Raw genomic sequence first — 14,395 nt, 5'->3', positions numbered from 1 at the left:
CATGACTATAGAAAAATAACTTTTGGACAATGTTGAAATAGTAGAATGTATAAAAGTATTGATAATTTAGCAGTTGGCTTTGGAAGGCATGCTATAAAACCATTCTTTTAAGTTTAAATTCAGTAACCATTGAAGTACTGACTGCATTTAGAGGCATTTCATTCTGGATGTTTTAGTCTAAAAATATAACAAGGATATATAAAGAAAGGGTTCTTGAAAAGAAACAGTTCTTGAGACAATAGAATTTATGAAGGCAGCACAGGATGTATAGTTTGGTCTAAAATATTAATCCACATTGACGTACATGTATAGGGATTTTGTTTGGTGCTGTGACTGACAATAGAATAGTCTCTCTTAGTGCTCTGATCAATACACATTTTGCTACATTGTAAAATTAGTCACAAAACAAATCTTTAAATGTTTCATCCTGTAACTGAGGACATTCAACTTCCTTGTTGGTATGCTTTAAAAAATAGATTTGTTATTTTAATCTTTCCTACTTTGAGGGCAATACAACTTGAACCTAGATTTTTTCTTTTGGCATCTTGTAAAGTAAACAGGCACTTAGGATAGTGTGACTATATTGATACCTATATTACATATATTCCTATTCTGTTTGTCCCCATTTATGTTAGAGGCCAACATATGTATCGGGGTAAGAGAACTCAATACAAGCCGATGTAAAAACTGCCTTTAAATAACACAACGCTGTTTTTTTAAAATGACTCATTTTTAAGACAGCGTCAGATATCTCCAAATATAGTCTACAGCAAAAGAAAAATGGGGGCTAGGATGGGGACCCAAAGCACAGTAACATTTTTGAAGACTTACTTTTTTCTGGGAAAGGCTATGGTGAAGAATCATGTTACCCCAGCAATATATTGAACACATTTGAATAATTTCAGGGGCCTGCTTCTGCACTCGTTCCCTCATGCTGGTACAGCTGAGAGCTGACTTGGGCCTATGCTTTAACTTACCTCACCATTTATATCACTCCTGAGTTGGGCTGGGATATTTCCATCTGATGCTGCTCCCCACATGCACAAGGTTGGAATTGTGCACAGATGCAGGAAGAACTGAAGGAAGGAATGTCTGGGGCTATGGTAACAGTACCTGATATTTTGGCACAAAAGTCACTGAATCAGAGATCAGGCTAGCCTGAAATATCCCACACAACTAAGTAACCATCAAGCTTCCTCTGGCTAACTCTTGCATTTAGTCCCCTTCTGGTTTGGTGAGGGGATATTGCCTGCGATGGTTTCTCAAACCGTGAGGGAGTGGTAAATTCACACTAATAATAGTAATCCTCTTTCATAACAGGCTCAGTTCCTGAGCCAGAGCTACTGCTCTCACTTTCCCCCAACCTTTTAAGACTACAAGCTCTTTAGCACTTGCTATCTCTACAACAGCTTGTCTTAGTCTTTTAATAGTTTAGTGGGGGAGGAAGAGGAGGCAGGGATAGAATGCTAGTGCAATCCTGGGCGCCACTGACTAGTGCATATGGCTGATTTTCTCACTCATAGATGTTGCTATTCTCTTGGTCCTCATTCTCTTGGTGGCCAGCACCCCCGAGATAATCATCAGAACAGCAGCAATGAAAATTGAATTTCAGGCCCAATGTGCTTAATTTGAAAAACAGCCAAAGCCGTTATCTTTGTCTTCTCTCTCTAGTCTGTTAGAGATCTCTACTGATTGTGGAATCACTGAGCTAATTTGCCAGAAAAGATGTACGGTGCAAGATAAAAATCTCTGCTCTGGGCTCACAGAGAACATGGACAGGTTTATGTTGTTTGTTTGCTTTGAGCTATAAATCATCATGCAAGTTTCAGAGCAGACTCACAAAGAATAGCCAAGAAAATCAAAAGCCTCTAGGCCACAATGAAAAATAAAAACAAGATTTTTATTATTGGTACTTTTTAACACCTCCATCCCTGTTCTCTACCAGCAGATACCCCATCTCTCTCCTTCCTACTTCTTTCCTCTAGATCAGCTGTTCAGTTTCTATTAGAAAGGAAATAGTCAGTCAGAAGCTGTTAGCTCTTGTTTGAATTTTTCAGTGTAAAATTAAGCCAAAGCAGCTGATTGAGCAATGGGGAAGCACTGGATGAATCTCTGATTTAAGAGGGGAAGGAAGAAGATAAGCTAATAGTGGAGTATGTGGCGGAGGGTGGGGGGAGAATATCCTAGACCGCAAATCTAGATTAGCTAGAAACGCCACTGACATTGTTGCCCTTTCTGTACAAAACTACTCAAAATGCTTTTAAATAAAACAGTGGTAAGTTTCTTAGGTTTTTGTAAAATCTTAAGTGATATTTTTGTTTCATTTTTTTGTTTCCTTTCTCCCAATTTAGCACTATGCAGCTTAACAGAACAAACACACAACAAGAAGCTTGAGTTACAAACAAGGAATTGTTTAAGCTAAACAGGTATTGTAGGCCAAATGGTGAAGGCATAGACTAGGAATCCATTGGGTTATCCTTGATCAGGATCAAATCCTGCCAACTACATGGCACCTTTGGCAGTTCCATTTCAGCTTATTGATAATGGCTAGGCAGGTAACATGTTATATTTATATCCACAGCTAGTCTGCAAAATATGCTTCTATTTCTGTTACCTCATCCTTTTCTCTCCACCTGTTTGTTGTATCTTGGCACTAAAACTGTAAGCTCTCTCAGGTAGGGCTGTTTTACTACATGCTTGTACAGTGTCTTTATATTGGGGCCCTGATCCCTCATTGTGGCCTCTAGATGATATTGTAATACAAACTTTCAGGCCTCACTGAAGAGTTGGTTACATAAATAGTCTGAACGCCCTAACGTGATAACCAGTAGGTGCTGTGTGCTTATTAAAACATGGTATTACATAGCAATATTTAGAGGTATCTATGTAACTCTGAACTTAGATTCAAGCACCTTTCAATTATACTGAGAAGTGCCCTGTTTAATAATGATGACTAACCCTCAAAATGTTCAGAGGTTAACTTTGGAAAAGCTCTCTTAAAGTTTGGTTACTTACCCAAATCCAGTTGGATCTCTGAAGTTTGTTCTGCTCCTTTTCTGCATGCAATGCTCCAATTATGTCCTTCTCTCCTTTCTCAAATAACTCATTCCTGACCTTGCTCAGTCCCTTCAACCCATCTGAGTACAAATCACCATTCTGGCTAATTCTTCTGAGCTAGACCGACTGGGCCTGATTCTGATCCTGTAAGTAGGGAGTAGATCTGTGGAAATCAGTGGAGTTACAATGGTGAAATACCCATGTAAATAGAAATCCGACTCAGGCTCAGTAACACTGCTATCTGTCCTCTTTTCCTGCTTCAGCTTATCCTTATATTTAGGTTTCTGTCCAAGGCAATTGGATCCTTCAAAAATATTCAATATGGGGGCTCAGGTTCAGGCTAGTTCTTATTTAACTGCAAATTGGTTTCCCCATCCCTCTACTGCTTAGAGCAGCAACACCGTATGTTCCATGTAAATATTAAATCATAAATGGTTTGACTAATTAGAATTCTAAAGGGGTGATAAATTGAGAGTGCTTCTTATTCATGGGCTAATAACTGTATAATGGGCCTAGCATTCTTGTCCAATATGAATCAACCTGAACTCTGTTGGCTTTTTCCAGAACATTTGGTTTTCTTCTCCCAGGACTTTAGGCCTGGACCTGTCAATTTCCCAGGCAAAACTAAATTTCAGAGGAAGCAGGAAGTCTGGTGTCCTGTGTCCTAACTGGTCCAATTACTGGTGGCTCAGTAGACTTGGGACAAACAAAATGACATAAAATAATTAAACTCTGTCATAGAGGCCATGGAACTAACTTTAAAAGGTATTTAGGCACCTAAACATGCAGAGAGGCACCTAGTGGGATTTTCAAAATCATGCAAGCGCCTGGGAGTTAAGTGCCTAGGAACTTCTGAAAATCCTGAAGGGTGCCTCTCTGCATCTTCAGGTGCTTAGATACCTTTTAAAAATCTGGCCCCATGTGCCTTCTTGAGCCACAGGTTCCTGCCTTGCCTCCAGATCTGTTCTGTAGTGTCCACTGGGCTGGCCCAGCAGCTGTCTGGGAGAAAGTTGATGACAAACGGGGAGGGAAGGGGGAGAGTGGTAATCAAGCCAGTTTCCTCTGAGACAAGTACTAATTTTTTTTCCTCTGTGACCTAAAATTCAAGGATCCATGTGAGCTTCAAGTGAATGAGAGGAGAATGTCGTTCATGAAAATTACAGTAGTCTTCTTTATCTTTTCTATTTCACTCGGATCCTCTGTCCAAAAGTCTTATTGGTATTTCGCTTAGCCTGTGTGTGTTTCTTAGATGAAATTTCACACTGACATTAATTTTCCTATCATCAAAATTTGGACCAAAAATATAAATATCATTCTGTGCATAGCTCTTAAACTGATGGTTTAGCAGCCATTTCTAAAGAATGCCTGGACAGTGTAAAACCCATTCTATGTGATGTTTATATGCTAATAATTAGTACTAAGTTGTTCATCTGTCCATACTTGCAAAAGAACTGCATGGTATTTAAAACATGTTTACTAATGTCTCATTAATCTACCCATCGTAAAGTTAAATATTCACTTTTGACCGATCTCATTTACAGGGTGGCTATTGCTGCACTGGTTCTTGTGACAAGATACCATCTGATTTCTTGGAAAGATTCAGGATCTCCAGCTGGATCTGTGAGTGAACTTTTATAGTCTGAAGGATATTACTTCTTAATAAGTAAACCAGAGAAAGAAAACTAGCTGTTTACAATATAAATAGATTGCTGCTTAGTGCTGTTTCTGTGATTTTCTTTTTCTATTTTTAGTGGCTAGGAACTGTCTTCATTTTCAGAGCACTGGGCAAGGGACTAATTGACTGTCAATCCATAGTTTGGGGAGGGAAGGGAGCCAGCCCGTCCCCCAACCAGCTTGATAGCTTTCTTATTTTTAATTCCCATTCCAAGGTGATCTTCCTGCAGAGACGCCACTTAGGGAGAAGTTTTATTTGGCTTCCTATGACATACAGCAAAGACTTAAGAGATTTTGAAATGATCCTTGAAACTAGCTGGCTGCTTCCTGAAAGCAAGCAATAAATTTTCTTAATCACAATCAACATTTTCCTCACTTGACATATAAAACCTAGCTGTAGATTTAAAAAAAAATATTTGTTTTGGAATCTGGCCCTACCTTTATAGTTTTTCTTAAAATTTAGCCTTTTGAAATTCCATGGCTGTATAATTAGTATATTAGCATAATCAAAACTAGATTCCCAATTAAGACAGGAGCATCATTATCATCATAAAAAATGAGTGAAGTCAAAAGCAACTTGTTAAGATAAAGAATATCACATTATACAGAATAAAGAATGTTAGTTTCTTTGAACTGTTTTCCCATGAATTAAACACACACTCTGGGCCAAATTCCAAGGTCCTTAGTCAATTTTTACTCTGCCTCACTCAAGCAAACTCCTTTTGACTCCTCTTGCATAATGTCTGCAAGAAAGACCCGCTTGTTTGGGTTTTTTGATTTTTGCATTGTGGCAATTTCAATGTGATTTACTAATGAGTACTGAATATTACCGAGGGCCATAGAATGCAAGAAACAGTATCTTTTTCTTTCTACTTGGCCATACTACATGCTGTACTTACAGTTTCAGGAACAATGGCAAAGTAACAAAACAAAATGTTTTCGTTCGTATAGTATATACATATAATTTTGCCATAAAATATGTTTGGGTCAAGTTTAAATGTCAGCATAAGCAGATGCTCTTAGCAGCTGTTGTGATTTTATAGATCTTGTAGTTTAGCTCTCTTGTTGTAAGTGGTATTTACATGCATAACATATTAGTAGGAATTACCTGTGCAAATTCTCCAGGCACCGATGGTGTGCTAGTGGACATGAAGCAGCTCATTAGGGTTAGCCATTTGGGTTGTGCCTGAGCCCTGGTCTACACTACAAAATTATATCAGTATAACTACATCTCTCAGGATCTGGGAAAATCCACACCCTTGAACGACACAGTTATACCAAACTAACTCCCTACTGTGGACAGCGCTATGTCGACGGGAGGACTTCTCCTGTTGATACAGCTACCGCCTCCTGGGGAGGTGGAGTTCCTCCGCTGATGGGAGAAGCTCTCCTGTCAGTGTAGGTAGTGTCTTCACTAAGTGCTACAGCAGTGCAGCAGCACCGGTACCGCTATGCCACTGCAGCACTGTTAGTGTAGATAAGCGCTAAGGTTGCCTAAAGGAACACAGCTAAGTTGCTTTATTTTGACTGCATGGGCAGCACTGGAAGACATAGGAAGCATTCAGAACAGGAAGTTGCAGAAGGAACAATGTCAGTGTATATGAACTGATGGTATAAACACAAGCTGGGCTAGCATGTTGTGTTACAGGTGTGAGGATTGTCACCTGTCTCAGTTTATTTGGTAAATTGATGTCCATTGGCAGTTTAGATGACTAGTGGTTTAGGTGATTGTAAGCAAGAGGAGTTCTCACCCTGTTCTTCATACAGGTTGTGTTTACACCAGTGGTCACCAACCGGTCGATCGCAATCGACTAGTTGATCCTAGAGCCTCTGCCGGTCAAGCAATCTCTGGCCACTAAAAGTCTGGCAACACAGCAGAGCTCAGGCAGGCTGCCTGCCTGCCCTGACCTCATGCTGCTCCGAGAAGCGGCCAGCTGCTGCACATCTCTCGGGGGAGGAGGGGGAAGGAAGCTCTGCACGCTGCCCCCGCCCCCAGCACCGTCCCCACCGGCCAATGGGAGCAGCAGGGGTGGCGCGTGTGGGCAGTGCACAGAGACCTGCTGCCCTCCCCCAGGGGACACAGCGAGGTGCCAGCAGCCAGCCACTTCCAGGGGTGGCGTGAGGCCAGGGCAAGCAGGCAGCCTGCCTGAGCCCTGCTGCGCCGCCGACCGGGAGCCACCTGTGGTAAGTGCCTCCCGGCCGGAGCCTGCACCTCACACCCCCGCCTGAACCTCAACCCCCTGCCTCAGCCCGGAGCCTCCTTCTGCACCCAAAATCCCTTCCAGAGCCTGCACCCCTTACCCCTCCTGCACCCCAACCCTCTGCCCTAGCCCAGAGCCCCCTCCTGCACCCAAACTCCCTCCCAGAGCCTGTACCCCTCACTCCCTCCTGCACCCCGGAGCCTACCCCTGCACCCAAACTCTCTCCCAGAGCCTGTACCCCTCACTCCCTCCTGCACCCCGGAGCCTACCCCTGCACCCAAACTCCCTCCCAGAGCCTGTACCCCTCACTCCCTCCTGCACCCCGGAGCCTACTCCTGCACCCAAACTCCCTCCCAGAGCCTGTACCTCTCACTCCCTCCTGTACCCTGGAGCCTACTCCTGCAACCAAAATCGGTCCCAGAGCTTTCAACCCTCACTCCTGCACCCCAACCCCCTGCCCCAGGCTCAGCCAATGCACACCCCACAGCTGAGAATGTTACACTAATTTGTGACAATCCCTGAAGGTTTTTGGATCTATAAACCACAAATGACACTAATAAAAAGTAAAACTCATGAAATGTCCAATGGATTCTATGAGATTAGGTGCAGTGTGACCATATGGCCCCTGCACTCAAACTCCCTCCCAGAGCTTGTACCCCTCACTTCTGCACCCCAACCCCCTGTCTCAGCTCGGTGAAAGTGAGTGAGGGTGGGGGAGAATGAGCAACAGAGGGAGGGGGAATGGAGTGAGCGGGACGGGGCCTCAGGGAGGGGGTGGGGTAGATCCTGGGTTGATCTTAAATTCAGAAAGTGATCTTGTGTTGGAGACCACTGGTCTACACTATGGAGCCTATGTTGGTATAGCCCTCCAGTGAAGAGGCACCCTACACAAACAGAAGGAGTTTTTCTGTCATTGTAGGAACATCATCTCCCTGAATGACATTAGCAACATCGACAGAAACACTCTTCCGTCAGCATAGCTGCGTCTATGGGGGAAGGAGGGAGTGTCAACATAGCTATTGTTGGTCAGGGTGTGTTTTTTCACACCCCTGACTGATGTGGCTATACTGATATAACTTTTGAGTGTAGACCAAGCCAAGTACACACACATTTGATCTTGTCCCAACTATCCACTATCCCATGGTTTGCCTTTATCATGATCTTAAATAATAGCAAAACCATAAACCTCAGCCTAAGCATTCTCCTGAGCTTTGTTGTTCATAGGTATGGCTGCAAGTTTTTCACAGAGGTCATGGAAGTCAAGGATTCTGTGACTTTCTGGGATCTCCGTGATTTCTGCAGGAGTGCTTACCTCGCGGGGGCTCCCTGGAAGCGGTAACATCCATCAGCTCCTAGGCCGAGGTGTGGCCAGTGCTGCCTCTGCCTGTAGGCACCACCCCAGCAGCTCCCACTGGCCGTGGTTCCTGGCCAATGGGAGCTGTGAAGCCGGCGCCCAGCGTGGAGGCAGCACGCAGAACTACCTGGCCATACCTTGGCCTAGAGAAGCTCAGGGATGGGGATGTCACCGCTTCTGGGGAGGCACAGAGCCAGGTAGGGAGCCTGCTAGCCCTGCCAACTGCCCACCCCACAGCACCAGTGGGGGTTGTGCCCCTGGGCCACTTCCTCCCAGCACCTGTGGCGGCCCCATGCCTCCTCCTCTCATCCAAGGTTTAGCCAGGGGTATATAATACAGTCCATGGACAGGTCACGGGCTGTGAAGTTTTGTTTATTGCCTGTGAGATGTCCATGACTTTTACTAAAATTACCCCTGACTAAAATGTAGCCTTACTGATGATATTCCCTGCAGAATTCTCTGTTCTTTCTGCCAAAGAGACACCCAAACCCTTCTATACACCTGGGTTAGAGCTAATAATATCCACCTGCATGGGCGGCGTGAGAACTGCCGGCTGGGGGAGGCTAGCTCCCAGCCCCACACCTTCTGCCTGAGGCCCCTCCCCTTCCACGCCCCCAACCGGAGAGCAGGGTCCCTCCCCAACACCAGCCACTGCCTCCCACCCCAGGTTAGCTCCCCACCAGTCCTAGAGTGAAGGGAGAGCAGGCAGCGCAGCCGCAGTCCCCCTAATCCTGGAGCACCATGAGGCTGGGCGGGCAGCGTGGCCCGAGCCAGGGCCACCCCACAGGGACACTGGACTCCAGCCACAGAGTTGGAAGCAGGAGGACCCTGGGGGTGGAGCATAGGCGGGGCCATGCCTGGCTGTTTAGGGAGGCACAGCCTCCCTCAGCTTGTGTTATCTGCTGCCCATGCCCACCTGTTCTGACATGAGTGGGTCTTGGAATCTGGCACCCTGTTGAAATAGTATTCAATACATATTTCCATTCGTTTATATATCCCCTGTAGCATAACCTTTCTTAACCTTAATAATTTAGTATCATAATTGGGCAGCTGTGATTTCTAAACTAAATTCAAGATTAAGATGTGGTACTAACAATATTTTAACATTTGTGTGTACCAAAAGTTGGATGATTTAATTTAGAAGCAAAGGAGACCATTCACTACATAAGTTAAGTTTGCAAGATTTTTTATGGAGTCGGAAGCAAATATAACTTGAAGTATGCAGCCAATGTGTCTGTTTTGGGAAGAAACTTAGCTCCAATGCCCTTTGTAGTAGCTCTTAGGAATGATATTCAAAAGAACTGCACTTTCCCAATTATTTTCAGTTCTCTCAACCTCTTTATGCTTCCATGGCTTGCCCTAAGGTGCATACTAGGGAAGATGAAAGGGACATTGTTCACGTGCATGTGCTATTTTTCTGTATTAATTGGAATCTTCTTAGTGTATGCACAGTGTGCCTCAGGTGGCCTATGACCAGGATTCATCACTGAATTTGGGCCGCTGGTTGGATCATTAGCTTCTCCAACCCGGCCTGGGTACTGATGGGGAATGCGACATGAACGCTGAATGTGACATGAACGCTTATTAATTGGAATAAATGGAGGCATCTAGCCCGAGTCCCACACATGGGCAGTGCAGAGGCATGTCTCCGCAGTAAATGCTCTAGCTAGCAGAGCAACTGTGCCACTACCGAAATCTCAGCCTGTCTCTCTGACGTTTCCTTGTGAGTGTCTGTCAGCTGAAGCTCCATCTGGCTAAAACAGCGCTATTAATATTTCCCTCCACGCCCTCCCTGCTACCTCTGTGACCATTCTCACGGTACCCTGGACTGTGATTCACCTTGTTACCCCCTGTCTCCAGCATGAGGGAAACCGCCAGTCTGTTAGCCACCCAAGCCCTCTCCTCTAGGCTATGCCAGCCCTTATTTTGCCTTGCAGGTTAATAATGGCTATACCCCTGTCCCCGTGTCCCTTTGCAGCATTCCCCTGTAGAGTCCAACTCATTATCCATTGAACACTCACAGAAATACCAGCTCTGCTTTCCCCCTAGGGAACAGTGTACACTCCAGCTTGTATGATTCAACTCAGGATCAGCACCTGGCTTAACATCACAGTGCTGAAGTGTATTTATAGTGAAAACAAGGTTAAGCTTGTTACCAAAGATTCAGGGTTCAAGAAACAGTGAGCAGAGGTAATGGAAACAAAAGGTTATACATGAAACAAAATCATAACATGCTCTCTAGCCACTAAACATCTATTGTCTGGTGCATGTCAAACAAATGCAATAGCCTTGAGTTCCTCCAGGAGGGCCTTAAAGTGGGCTTACAAGAGGGTTCAAGCAAAAATGTCAGGTCTCTAGAGTGTAATGTTATTAACATGTTCCAGAAAAGGAAGTTTAGTACAAATCTAACATTAAAGTCTTCCTTAAGGGAGCCCCACAAGATCATAGAGTACAAACTGTGGAGGTGGCATTCTACTATGTATTCATTAAAGTATACCTCCTGATAGCTCCTCTCTCCAATCAGATGAGTTTTGGAAGTTGACAGCTTTCTCTCAGACCCAGTATTGTACTTTAAATTCAGACAAACAATCCTCACTCCTATCATAGCAGTCTTTCCTACAGTAAATTCAAGAAGCATTCTTCCTTCAGTTACATGTCAAAGTCCAGTCCTTAGGAACAGTGACAATCTCAGGGAAGAGTAGTCATGTCTCCTCTACTGAGAGCTCCTAGGTGGCCACATGGCCCTCAATACATAAATTCATCAAATTCTACCAATTAGTCATCCAATTATTAGCAATGCCATTTTGGGAAAAATCTTCTCCATATCTTAGTGCCCAGGGGAAGGAGGAGGATATATAAAAATAATATATCTCATTTTGGATGTCCATATTTCAAAGGTGATCCTGCTTCCCATCGTGGAGGCACACCTCTATGAATGTCCCATTGTAACAGATCTGTGGACCTTAGCTCGATGAAGAAAAGAAAAATTCTCTGGTTTCCTGAAAAATTTCTTTCTTTGAATAATAAGGTCCATAAATCTGGCCCATGGTGGAGAGAAATGGAACATCCACAAGAGAGATGGACATTGACCTCCAGAGATTTGAGTTTTTCATTACGGGGAATTCCTCATGCTCTGTCCTAGGAGAAATTGTTGTGCTTTCCACTCAAAATATATTGAACACAATCTCTAATTTGGAAAGTAGAATTTAATTAATCGGGATGTGAAAGTTATCTCAACTGGAGGGAACTTTATGGAGGCAAGGCATTTCTCTGCTGCCACTAACAAGTCTAGTTCTGTATCCAACCTGCAAGCAAGATAATGTACTATTGTAATGGATCTGTGGACCTCTTGGAGAAAGGACATTTTCAAATAAGTACTGACTAGGAGTTTTAGATAAATGTAACAGAATTTCAAAACTATCAAATCATTTCAGTGCCTTAAATACTTTATTTTCAGTGTGATCTTTCCTTTGGAAAGATTCTTGGGATTTCTGCTGTTTAGTTATAGTATTTTGTAAAGAGAAGGATTGTTCTAGGTGTTAAGAAGCTGAGAGCATGGGGGGAGGTATTTGTATGGGTCTTACAAATTATTTAGCATTTCACAAGGCCCCAGGTCTTGCTCCCATTGATTTCAATGATAAAACTTCCATTGATTTTCAGTGATGCAGGATCAGATCCATAATGTGGCCTTAAGTGATTTTCTCCTCCCCTTCCCCCAAGCCCCAGACTTTCAAAGGTAAAATATCTACTATACTTATGGTAGATATTTTACCTAAATTATGTCATATGTGGTGATGGTAGGTCTGTATTTTGTGTAGGTACTTGTACTGGAAAACAAGATATGGCCAGATCCAAAACTAGTGTAAATCAATGTAGCTCCATTGACTTCAAAGGGATTCCCAAACTGGCTATTTGATTGATCTACACTGATTCACATCAGCTGAGGATCTAGCCCACAGATTTTGTTGTTATCTCTTTATTAAACTGCTGGATATGCTATCTCTATACTCACTCGGGAGTAGAGGTCCACCTCCAGAGACTGGTGATTGTAGTATATGTTGAATACTGATAATTTAATTCTTCTATTTGCTCAGATCAAGAAAATTAAATCCCACCCATCTGTTTAATAAACACTTTTTTTTTGCAATGGGTAAGAGTCAGATCTCTTTCGTTGAACAGAAGGCTCTAATTTAGTTGACTACAAAATGTAATACAATTTTGAGGACCCATAAATACTTAAATGGGATACATGTAATGACATCAATTCTGGCCTAATGGGATACAGAGAGAAATATAACTACTGTGGTCTTTGGGGGATGGTGCTTGCAATTTCATTGCAAACAATTGCATTTTTATTTTCCATTGATATTCTCTAAATGTGCTGGTGGAATCAAAGTTTTCTGACAAAAGGAAGAATGCATTCTCTAAGCCTCTGCAATGCTCAAAGACATATTTTAAAATAACTTTTAAGGGAAGGCATGGCTTGATCTTCAGAAAAAGCTTTTCTGTTATACTGCAGTATATAGCAAAGGCACATTCACTAGGTTAACTCGATCTTGAACTAATATTTCACAGCTGTTTGAAAGTTATTAAAAACTCTGTTTCAAGACCAAGAAGAGATTCAGTTCTGAAGTGTAGCAAATCAGTTAGATGAGCATGACGGAAGGGTAATATTAACTGGACAGCCTCCTTGGTGTTAGGTTAATTTATTTTCAAATAGGTACATGCAGACCTGTATCCAGTGGAGTTCTCCTCCATTCCCAATCAGCTTCAATGCATACTTTAGGCATTGAGATTAAAGGAATCTTTTTTCTGCTCAAGACTCACTCAATAATTTTATCTCCCACCCATGAATATTTTAAACACATAAAACCAGAATCTCACCAGAGGACAGGGTATAAAGGTACCTTTTTGCAACCTTTCCATTCCTCTGGTGCTGGGGGCAGCTGGGATTGTTTTGATCTCCAGTCCTAAATAGATCTTCCTCGGCACCCCTATAACTTGTGCTGACAATAATGGTTTCCTTTGGGCTGTTCTGCTGGCCCAGTACTGGCATTATTCAGCACGTTCTAGCCATGCTCCTTACTGCTCTGGCACATCTTCAGGATACCCTCTTGCCAGGGGGCCAAGAGTGGGTGATGTACAGCTGGCTTTATGCCTCCCAGGAATTCCTCTGTGCAAGGGGAATCCCAAACTGGCCATATCAGCCAACTGTCCTAGACACTGTAGCTACCTTTGTGGGTATCTCCATGAACAAAACCTGTGAGAGCCACTTTGACTTTTCCTTTTGCCACTGTGTAATAACAGAGATAATTTTGACTCCATTAGGAGTCTTGTTACATGCTGCAGAGCTGACATCACTGATACCTAGTTCTAAGAGACCTACTTTGGGCTAGTAATGCACCAGCACTGAGGCTCCCCTACTACCAGCTGAAATCACTAAAGAGCTGAAGTTACTAAGAGCTGGAATCACTGAGAGCTGTCTTAAGTGTGTGTGTGGGGAGGTGGCTGAAGGCATATTGGTGAGCAGCTAGCAGGATGACTAGCAGAGAGGAGTGGCTAGTGGGACGGTTAGTGGGGTGGTGAGCGGCTAGCAGGACGGCTGGTGGGAAGGAGTGGCTAGCAGGACGGCTGGTGGGGAGGAGCAGCTCATGGTGAAGACTGCATCAGAACCCCATGGAGAGGCATGGCAATTGGCCTTCAACACGAGCAGCGGAGCACGTAAGATGCCCGCATACCTTCCCCCCATTCCGTTCTGCCCGGACTGGGAAGTAAACTCTGCAGAGGAACTTCTGAACTCTGGTGGGGGCTGCACTGACTAAGGACAGATGCTGTGGAAGGGGTGACTTTGGGTTGCTGGACTCAAGAACCACTCTGGGGCTGCAGTGACCAGGGACAGAAACTGTGGGAGGGGTGACTGTTGGGTTGCTGGACTCAAGAACCAAAGGGAGAGGACACGGCCCAATCTGCTTAGGGGTGGGCCTTCTAGTTCATGGTTTGTTTATGAACCCTAGTTGTGGTGTTTTCTCAATTTAATGCTGAGTTGTTTACCTCATGTTATTAAAGATTTTTGCTACACCAAGACTCTGTGCTTGCGAGAGGGGAAGTA

At 43.8% G+C, this 14,395-nt stretch overlaps 1 protein-coding gene and 1 long non-coding RNA gene across 3 annotated transcripts in view; one reads left to right on the top strand and one right to left on the bottom strand.

Annotated features, from left to right (window-relative positions):
• Positions 1-1,879: 1,879 nt before the first annotated feature.
• The window catches only part of LOC120398638, a 59,001-nt gene continuing 46,485 nt past the window's right edge, over positions 1,880-14,395 (bottom strand). For both annotated transcript variants that reach the window (XR_005594591.1, XR_005594590.1), the window contains exons 2-3: positions 3,016-3,220; positions 1,880-2,001 (exon numbers count right to left, since the gene is read on the bottom strand). This is a non-coding gene — a long non-coding RNA (uncharacterized LOC120398638). The remainder of the gene's footprint in view (positions 2,002-3,015; positions 3,221-14,395) is intronic.
• NCALD (neurocalcin delta) overlaps positions 4,602-14,395 on the top strand; it is a 148,032-nt gene continuing 138,238 nt past the window's right edge. The window contains exon 1 of the mRNA XM_039526194.1: positions 4,602-4,677. The gene's annotated coding sequence lies outside the window, so the exon portion shown is untranslated. The remainder of the gene's footprint in view (positions 4,678-14,395) is intronic.

Source organism: Mauremys reevesii, linkage group 2 (genome assembly GCF_016161935.1).
Source record: "Mauremys reevesii isolate NIE-2019 linkage group 2, ASM1616193v1, whole genome shotgun sequence".
Taxonomy (NCBI): domain Eukaryota; kingdom Metazoa; phylum Chordata; order Testudines; family Geoemydidae; genus Mauremys; species Mauremys reevesii.
The sequence above is the reverse complement of the archived record's forward strand: the minus strand, read 5'-3'. Positions and strand labels throughout refer to the sequence as shown.